The sequence below is a fragment of the Astatotilapia calliptera genome, chromosome 1, assembly GCF_900246225.1.
Source record: "Astatotilapia calliptera chromosome 1, fAstCal1.2, whole genome shotgun sequence".
NCBI classification, from domain to species: Eukaryota; Metazoa; Chordata; class Actinopteri; order Cichliformes; family Cichlidae; genus Astatotilapia; species Astatotilapia calliptera.
The window spans coordinates 10,687,898-10,697,519 of NC_039302.1; the positions used below are offsets into that span (position 1 = coordinate 10,687,898).

Genomic DNA, 9,622 nt, shown 5'->3' on the forward strand with positions numbered 1-9,622 from the left:
TATCATTAAGATGACTATATTTCCTAAATTTCTATATCTTTTTCAGTGTCTTCCAATTTTTTTAACCAAGTCTTTTTTTTAATAATCTAAATAGTCAAATCTCCTCCTTCATTTGGAACAAAAAACCACCTAGGCTGAAACAGAGTGTATTACAAAGACCGCGGAGCGCAGGAGGCTTAGCACTCCCAAATTTTCTGTTTTATTACTGGGCAGCTAATATAAGAGCATTATTGTACTGGATAAAAGACCATGATAATTTATCATCATCATGGGTAACACTGGAGCGGCTGTCGGTGAGTCAATCCTCCCTGGTGTCTTTGCTGTGTGCCAGATTACCTCTGGCGGGACCGATCTCCAGCTTCACCACGAATCCTCTTGTTGTCCACTCACTGAAGTTATGGTATCAGCTCAGACGGCACTTTAAACAGACTGAACTCTCTCTTAATGCACCACCGCATAGACATTGCATGTTCTCCCCATCCATAACGGACGAGGCATTTAACATATGGACAAAGCTTGGAATAACGTCAATGACTGCTCTTTTCACGGACAATATCTTTTCCTCATTTGAACAGCTGGTGAACAAGTTCAAGATTCCTCAGTCACACTTTTTCAAGTATCTACAACTCAGGAATTTTGTTGCTTCTAATACTGACTGCTTTCCGTCCTGTCCACCACCATCCCTTTTGGATGATATTTTTGATTTTAAACCAAATGCTAAGCGGGTTATAAGTGATGTTTATGAGCTGTTAAGTAATTTTAGGCTGTCCACATTGCAATCACTTAGGGAACGATGGGGAAGTGATCTTGGCCAACGGATTACAGATGAGACTTGGCATAAGATAATCAATAGAGTTTCTTCGTCATCTATTTGCCTTAAACATGTGGTGATTCAGTTCAAAGTGGTTCACCGTCTCCATTGGTCTAAAACTAGACTGAGCAAAATCAAGGATGGGTTTGACCCCCACATGTGACCGGTGCAAACGAGAGCCTGCTTCCCTATTTCACATGTTCTGGGCGTGTCCAAAACTGGGTAGCTTTTGGAAAAGCATATTTGAAACCATGTCCAACATATTTGGTGTTCCAATTGTACCCTGCCCGTTTATAGCAATTTTTGGGGTGACGCCTTGTGATGCCGGTCTTTCCAAATCACGCTCTGATCTCCTGGCCTTCTGCACTCTTTTGGCCCGTAGAATGATATTATTGAAATGGAAAGAGCCACTTCCACCTGTATATGGGCAATGGGTTAAGGATGTCATGTACTATACTCAGCTGGAAAAGATCCGCTACACTGTAAAAGGTTCGGTTCGGAGGTTTTATGACACATGGCGACCTTTTCTTACTTACTTTGAAAGATTAAGTCCGGATACTATTGCTTAATGTGCGTGTGAGTGGGGTGTTTTTTTGTTGTTGTTTTTTTTTTCCTCTTGCTGTTGTTCATTTATTTTATTATTTACTTTGTATCTGTAATTTTATTTTATTTTATTTTATCTCTTCTTTCCTCTCTGGCTGGGTTTTAGTTACACTGTTCTGGATGGGTGGGGGGTGGGGGGGCACAGCTGTTTGTTAATTTTGCCATAATTGTTGTTGGAAGCAATTCTTTGTTCAATAAAAAGACCTTGATCAAAAAAAAAAGAATATTTGATTTATGCCATTTAAACTTCAAAAATAATCTCTGCTTCAATTCTTCCTCCTACTAGAAGATCAGTGCATTCAAACCAGTATGTTCAAATGTTCATTCATGGGCATTGAGGGGTCAGAGAGAGAGAGCAGGAGAGATAGTGAGTGGGAGATCTTATTACAATCCTACACTTCTTGGGAATTTCCTGGTTTCATGCAGGGCAAAACCCATAATAATTCATCCCATCCATTTACAATGCAATTCCTTAGCTTGGACCAGACTTTCTGAGGCAGGAAGTCTGACATTGTGTGCAAAGTCACAGGCAGAGATATCAGTATTTGAAAATTCTCTGTGTGAGAGTCTCGCTGTGAGTGTACTCTGTGTACTAATGTCCTCAAATGGGTCAGCCTGGCACGAAATGATGCCAAGAATCATTTCATAGATGGTGTCAATTTCCTCAAGAAGTAGCAAACCTGTTTTAGAATGGGTGTAAGTGAGTCAGTCTAGACCTGGCTGTGGGAGATAAGCAGTTACATAACTCTTGATTGTTGCGGGCAGGGCCTGCCTGGGAAAAAATGAGACGTTTTCTCAAATCTGAACTGAGGCATGGTGGCATTTACATTTCCATGGCTTTCCTTACTTTACAAAACAAAGTGGCTGGCAAGTCAAGGACAACCAAAAACTAACAAGCTCTACTGGTGCAGAGTTGGGCCCCCCTTTGCCTTCAGAAGTGAAGTTTGTAGTGAGCTGATTTACTGTTATACTTCTTTTTACTTTAAGTGCAAAATCTCAGGTCTAAATTTGGACTGTTTATGGGTGACAAAAATTTTAAATAAAAATTAAATGTGGAGAAAAAATTGTGTCTGAAATTTTGACACACAAAATCAGTTGGAGGACTTTTGTGCTTATCTTGGTCCAGGACACTCTCACAAAAGAGATTCTTACTCTCAGGAAATACATTTCCCAGTTTATGTTATACATTGTTGCAATAATGTGAAGTACAAATACACTCACTGGCCATTTCATTAGGTACACCTTACTAGTACTGGGTTTAACCCACTTTTACCTTCAGAACTGCCTTAATTCTTCATGGAGCATATTCTAGAAGGAGATGGAAACATTCCTCAGAGATTTTGGCCCATAATGGCATGACAGCATCACACAATTGCTTCCGATTTGATGTGCATTCACAGATGACCTTGTGCTTGGCTCTAACAAGTAGCCATTCTCCTCTGACATCAAAAATGCATTTTCACCCATAGACCTGGCCCTCACTGGATATTTTCTCCTTTGCTTACCATTCTCTGTAAACTTTAGAGATGATCATGTGGGGAAATCCCAGCAGATCAGCAGGATATAAATCACTCAGGCCAGCCCATCTGACAACAACAGTTCGTCTTGACCATGTCTACATGCCTAAATCCACTGAGTTGCTGCTGTGTGATTGGCTGAACAGGTGTTGCAAAGTGAAGTGGCCAGTGAATCTATAACTTACAGCTGCAGTGAACTCCTCGTATTCAGATACAGCGCTAATAGAAAGGCTGTGTGGGGAGAGAGGACATCATCTTCTGACACTCCTACTGCCGTTGGACTGCAACACACCCTGGAGTTTTCCAAACCACACAAGCCACCGCACAAAAGGTTAGGAGGGTTGCAGTACTGGTTCTTGCTGGATTTTGTTTGTGCGTGTGAGTGTGAAAGTTTTTGTATGCCTGCTTTTCTGTCTGGGTGTGTGTGCGTCTTCTGTACCCGTCACTTGCTCTGTCTCCTTACGCACCTCTCCAACGTGCATCCTAAAAGCAGAGGAAGCAGCAGACGTCTCTGGTCGACTCAAATAGAGCATATAAAAAACCCTATAAATTCCCTCCAGACCTCTAACTTCAGGTTTGTATTATCACATCTCCACCTCACACAGGTCAGACAGGACACAGCCGTCCAACCGCTAACCACCCTGCCAGAAGAGGTGACTGTAGCTCTGCGGCTGCCTGTCTCAAAACTATCTCTTTGTCTCTCTCGCAGCGTTGTTGCTCTATTCCCAACCAAAGAAAACAACAAGAACAGGGCACATTCATTTAATCAAATCACCCTTTCCCTTCACCACAGCTTCACTGTTTAAAGCCTTATTTTCAGCCTACCAGTTGTTTCTATATTTACCTCTTTTACTGCAGTCTCCGAGGAGCCCGTGAAACCAGCCATTTGTGCCATAAACCCTTTTAGTGGCATTTGGGATTGTTGCAAGCATTTGTTTTGAAAATGTGACCAGCGTGGCAGCGAGCTGTTGCTGCAAGGTTCAAGTTGCACCTGAAGGCTTGAAGTGAAAACATCTACTGTGGTTCAACAACTATGTCTGTGTTTACACTGAGCAGAACTAACCTTGGAAGAAATTATACCACAGTGCAGACACAACAAGCCACCCGTTAACCCCAGCGTTACATTAGGTACTCAAACTGTAGACGCTGTACTGCTGTTTCTACAGCAGATAGGTGCTAGAAGTAGCATTTACTAAAAGCAATAATAATCTACTAACAAAATGTAAAAACATTGTATAAATGCAGGAAATTTTGTACAGTGACGCTCACGTCTTAGTAAATACAACTAAAAACTGGATGTGTAGGCTACAGTACAGTCATTTTCCTTTAGCAAGTAGAAAATGTGAAAGTCCAAATCATTAGAGTTATTATAATGGCTAGTTCTGCTCTGTAGTGTTTAGACTTTGATGGTTGAAACTCCCATGGTGATTAATCAGGACCAGCCTGGGTCCAGCTTCAGGGTGTTGGTGGGAATGTCAAATGTTATGGCAGCATTACCATAACTGTGCTGCAACTTCAAAGGGAAATTTATTACAGTATAGAGGTTCAGTGAATCCACTGAGTTTGTTTTTGATTTTTTACTGTAATGAAGGTACAGGCAAAATGCCCAGCTTAAAAGCATTTGCACTGGCTGTCATTTTTGGATTTTTACAACTAAAAAAAAAAAAAAAAACCCCAACAAAAAACAAAGTTAGATTTTTCCAACAGCTCCATCAGCTGATTTTACTTATTTGGCACATGAGGTAATAACGTATAATATTATAGGTATGCTTAAAGGTAGGTCCTACCATATATATTGCTTTTGCATGTTAATGTCTGTTTTGGTAAATATTAATAAAATCTACAGACATGTGGCAAAAAAGCTTTCACAGTTCTGTGAAAAACAAAGCACCAAGTAATGGTGTCCTGTATGACTTCACCAGTCTCTCACATCTCTTACAAAGTTGCTTCAATTAATTGAGGCCTGTTATCATTAGTTATGCACACTAATCTTAGTGACTTATCTTTTTTAGCCATTCTGTTGTAGATTTGCTGTCGATATCATAGCTCTGCTGCATAACCCGGTTTGATCCAAATGTCAGTTGTCACACAAAAATCACTTCAATAAAGCGATCTATTTAAAACACAATCCACTTAATCCCACCCTCATTATTTTCCTTCCCTCCCTTCTCCTCAAACCATAAAAATTAAAACAACACCTGACCATATTCAAACTATGTGTTATATGTTAGCAGCCCACTTGGTTTGACTTTAGAGTTCTTTGTTATTAACTCAGTGATTGCAAGGTGCCCCTTGGATTTAAAACAAGCTTTACCACCCCTTGCATTTCTGTGTTTGACAGCCGGTATGAGGTGTTTGTGCTGATGTGCTGTGTGTGGTTTTTGCTAAATGTGGTGCTGTACATTATGGCTAAACATCTCTTCTTTGGTCTCATCTGTCTAAAGGACGTCTTGTGGTTTGTTTACATGCAAACCTAAGATGTGCTGTCATTCTCTTTTTAGAGAGAAGAGGCTTCCTCTTTTCTAATTTTATTGTCATGAACTTTAACATTTAACATGCTAACCGAGGCCCGTAGAATCTGAAATGCAGCTCTTGAGCTTTTTCACAATGCAAAGTTGAGGTGAATTTTCTGAGATTGTGTTAACACACACCTAAAGCTCCAGACCAGTAAACATCAAAAACATCTGCACTTATAGAGGTGCTCACACTTGCTGGTGATCAGTTAATCAAGTGCATATAATTAGCAGCACATAGCTGACATTTACCCCCTTATTCCTGTGGAGGTAGAAAGGGCATATTAGTTTTTCACAGGATTACACAGAATCTCATGAAAGCTTCCTTTTTCACATGTAAGTGAAGCTTTTCATGTTTCATATCCCTAAACACAGCAAGCCTCTCACTGGTAAAATCCCAGCAGTGAAACTTTCACAAAGAGGAACAGCCGACAATCGACACTTTCATTACGTAACGCTCCAGTAGGTTGTCTGTTTATTTTATCAGCTCATCGCATATAAAATTGTTACTGGCAAGCCAGCGGTCAGCCAAGACAGTCATATAAAGTTTGTGGACTAAGATGAAGGACATCTTGCTCTGGCTGAGTTGAGTAAGCCATAGCATAGAAACAAAACACTTTATAAAATTATCACTGAGTTATGACATTTTCTTCCTTCCCATCAAAGCATAAAGTTGAAATATGTTTGAAAATTACTGTTTTGGAAAGATGCGGTGGTTACATAGTAAACTGTTGTGCTTAAAATCTGCACTGTACCATCTGTTGAGTCACAGAAACCTAATTACTAATCTTCTCCGTGCCCACTTATCCAGACTTGCGTATGTAGAGTTATATAAGACACAGATGAGAAGGGAAAGTAACCTCACTCACTGTCACTTTGGTCAAAAACACCACAGTGAGATATATTTTCCAGAAACATGGGTCCAGCTTCTCACATGGTAGTCAGCGTGCATGAATATTACCAGGCGAACCAAATGGTAAAAGCTGGAGAAGACAATATTATGAAGCAACCATGGCCAGTGTGGGCCCACGGACCATATCCTGTTGTGGTGGAGCTGGGAGAGGCTTGGTGCTGCCAGGCTGGAGCAAACCACAGCCTCCCACTCCTCATCCGTCTGAATCACTGTTTACTTAGACAGGAAGGCTGCACGCTACAGCATCATCTGCTGTTGCTCCAGTCTGTGACTCGCTTGCGTCTTTGTGAAGGAGGGGGGGTGTTATGTTTTTCCTGACGGCCAAGTTTCTAAAAGCAGAGACAAGTTTAAACCAAATGCCTGCAGGGAACAGAGCTCAGCCCCAGAAACCACTGCTCCTCTATAGCTGTCTACCTCTGGATCCTTCTCCTTTTGGGAGACCAGAGCCTCATTCAATCAAAGTATTAACTACTCAAGAGCAGATCCGGATACAGGTTCACTTTGTCAAATTTTATGAGTCCAAAAAAGGAAAATAAAACCACTCAATAGGTTGGGATAAATGTCACTTTTAAGTGGATAAAAAATTATTTGATTATAAATCAAACAAAAACCTCTTTACACAAAGGAGGTTTTTTTTTTCTTTTATAATAAATCACAATCCCAAACATAACCTCTCTCCTTTTTTTGGGTCTTTGCATGACCCATTTTCAGAAAAATGCAGAAAAACACCAGCAATTAGTGTTGCAAAAACGCATCCATATACTGAGCCACTGTATTTACAAAAAAAAAATGTCAAATAAAATCAAAGTCAAGGTACTGAAAGTGATATTCAAACTGTGGTTTCCACTGTACTTCAGTTCATCGGTGTGGAACCGGAGTGCCCCTCTCTCCTAAGTCTGGACCCCACGATGCTTGCCACGCTGTGGTTCACCCCCGGCCGAGAAGGACAGGGCGGGTGTGAACAGAGTGATGTTGTTTTTGACTCAGTTTCCTGCTGTAGTAGGGAGTATAAAATTAGAGTTTTATGCGAAGTGGAAGGAGGTGGGAGAGACTCATGGTCGTGTTGGGAGAGAGAGGAATGTAACCTACTTTGCTGTCAACAAACTCCTGTTGTGTGTGTGCCTCGTACGTGACAACAGTATATAAAATTAACGTGAACAGAGACAATGTTTGTCCGTCTCGTGTTTGTTTACCAGTTCAGCGACAATTTAAGGTTTATGTGGGGACTGTTGAGGCCGTCTTAGAAACCAGCGAGGACCAGAGTCAGTAAACAAAAATCAGTCCTGCTGTTCGCCTCTATAAGAAAGTTACTTGCAGTCAGAAATTATGGAGGACCACAAGAGCCACGCGCATGGAAAACCAGCACCTGGACTTCATGCAGGAGAGAATTTCAACAATGTATTGTAAAAAATGGAACTTTATATGACAAATGTGGTGTGGTGCTTGTGGAATTTTTAACAAGGACCCTACAAAACTTTACAGTACTCATGCTGCCAAACTTCTGGTGGCTAGGTGCGCAGTTCCTGCTTTAAATGCATTCACTTTTAAGACTAAGAAATCTAAGTGATAAGAGGCCAGAAAATGTTTGAACTCGCTTATGAACCTAAATCACTGAGGCCGTCTCTCCTGCATGAAGGTTTTCCAGTGTGTGCGTCTGATGGCCCAAAGCTGCCTCAGAGCCATAACACCATCAATGGCTGCAGTATGGAACAGATGTGGGTGTGTCCTCATCTCCCAGAGGAATCCAAATCATCATCAAACAGCCCTACAGACACAAAAACGTGAAAATATAAACAACCAGACTATCAGCAGTGATTTAACTACGTTAAGACCTCTGTGAAAATCATTTACAGTATCACAGAATTTAAGGCCTTTATAATCACAGAGCATACAGAGAAAAGTACTGAACTGAATCAATTTCAGCTTTCATTTTTCATGATGTATATTGTATTAATAATTACATTTCATTATCTGTGTCTTCACCACACAGGTGTAGATACTGTAGGTTCAGTGAATGCTTAAATTGCATTGATTAGAATATACTGGACATTCAAAGCTAAGATTCAGCGCACTGTGTTAGAGGCTGGGATTTGATGAATTCATCATATATACAACCTTTGATCATCGTTTATGTCCAGTTGAGAATGAATCTGTGCACTCACATATTAAATGAACTGAAATCAGTAGTGTGATCTCCAGTCTTGATATAAGGAATGAGAGAACTGACAGCTGTTATTTTAATCAACCTGTCTCAGTTGTTTTAACTCTAAGCATCATAAAGTAATGTGGTAACATCTGGACTGACGAGTTTACTGTCAGCATTTTAATCGCTAGTTTAAAGGCTGTAGGTTGCAGCCATTGCTCTAACACTGTATAAATGTAACAGGCCTCAGTGCCGGTTCTAATAGTCTGAGCTGATTCCAGCTTTATTTGTGAAGAGCACAGCAGCTTACAAAATCACGTAGCTAGCTCGTACAGCTGCCACGTAAAATTTTCATAAGCTAAGATGACCTTAAAATAACGGGGCTACGTGAGGTGATGCTAGCGTTAGCCATGTTAGCACGTTACCTTCAACAGGTGGTCAGACTGCGAAAACAGGCACTCAGTCAGAGGTTGAGCTCTCCGTTTCGCTGCAGGGTCCCTTCATTCTTCACATATCCATGTCGAGCCGAGTGTAAATCCAAAGGCTGAACGGCCTTTGTACAAGCACACACGCTTCGTAGCAGGGCGAAGCTATGAGCTAGAAAAATCCAAGCAGACAGCCTGTGTCTGTCCAACCAATCAGAGAGCTCCTTACATCCCACTGTGTGGCTAATTTGAATAGCCGCAAGGAAATTAATCCAAGAGCTAATCCGGAGCGAACAGGAAAGGGAAATGGATTTTGAAATGCAGTTTATTAAAGTGCAAATGCAAAAATGATTTTGAAATGCAGTTTATTAAAGTGCAAGTGGGAAAAGGATTTTGAAATGCAGTTTATTAAAGAGAAAATGGAAAAATGATTTTGAAATGCAGTTTATTAAAGTGCAAGTGGGAAAAGGATTTTGAAATGCAGTTTATTAAAGAGCAATTGGGAAAAGGATTTTTTTTTTTTTTATTTAACCTTTATTTAACCAGGAATGTCCCATTGAGATGCAGTTTATTAAATTGGAATTCAAAAATGAATTTACAAATGCAGAATTTATTCTACAATTCATTATTTAAGCACAGAATTCTTTATTTCAATGCGCGTGGCTCTTGTGGTCCTCCATAAGAAATTGTCACCTGC

General features: G+C 40.5%; 1 long non-coding RNA gene across 1 annotated transcript; it reads right to left on the reverse strand.

Moving 5' to 3' along the window:
- Positions 1-5,906: 5,906 nt before the first annotated feature.
- LOC113018776 (uncharacterized) lies at positions 5,907-9,170 on the reverse strand. The gene is made up of 2 exons (XR_003271858.1): positions 8,926-9,170; positions 5,907-8,122 (listed from the first exon to the last, which is right to left on the reverse strand). It is a non-coding gene; the product is annotated as an uncharacterized LOC113018776 (long non-coding RNA).
- Between the last annotated feature and the right edge of the window lie 452 nt (positions 9,171-9,622).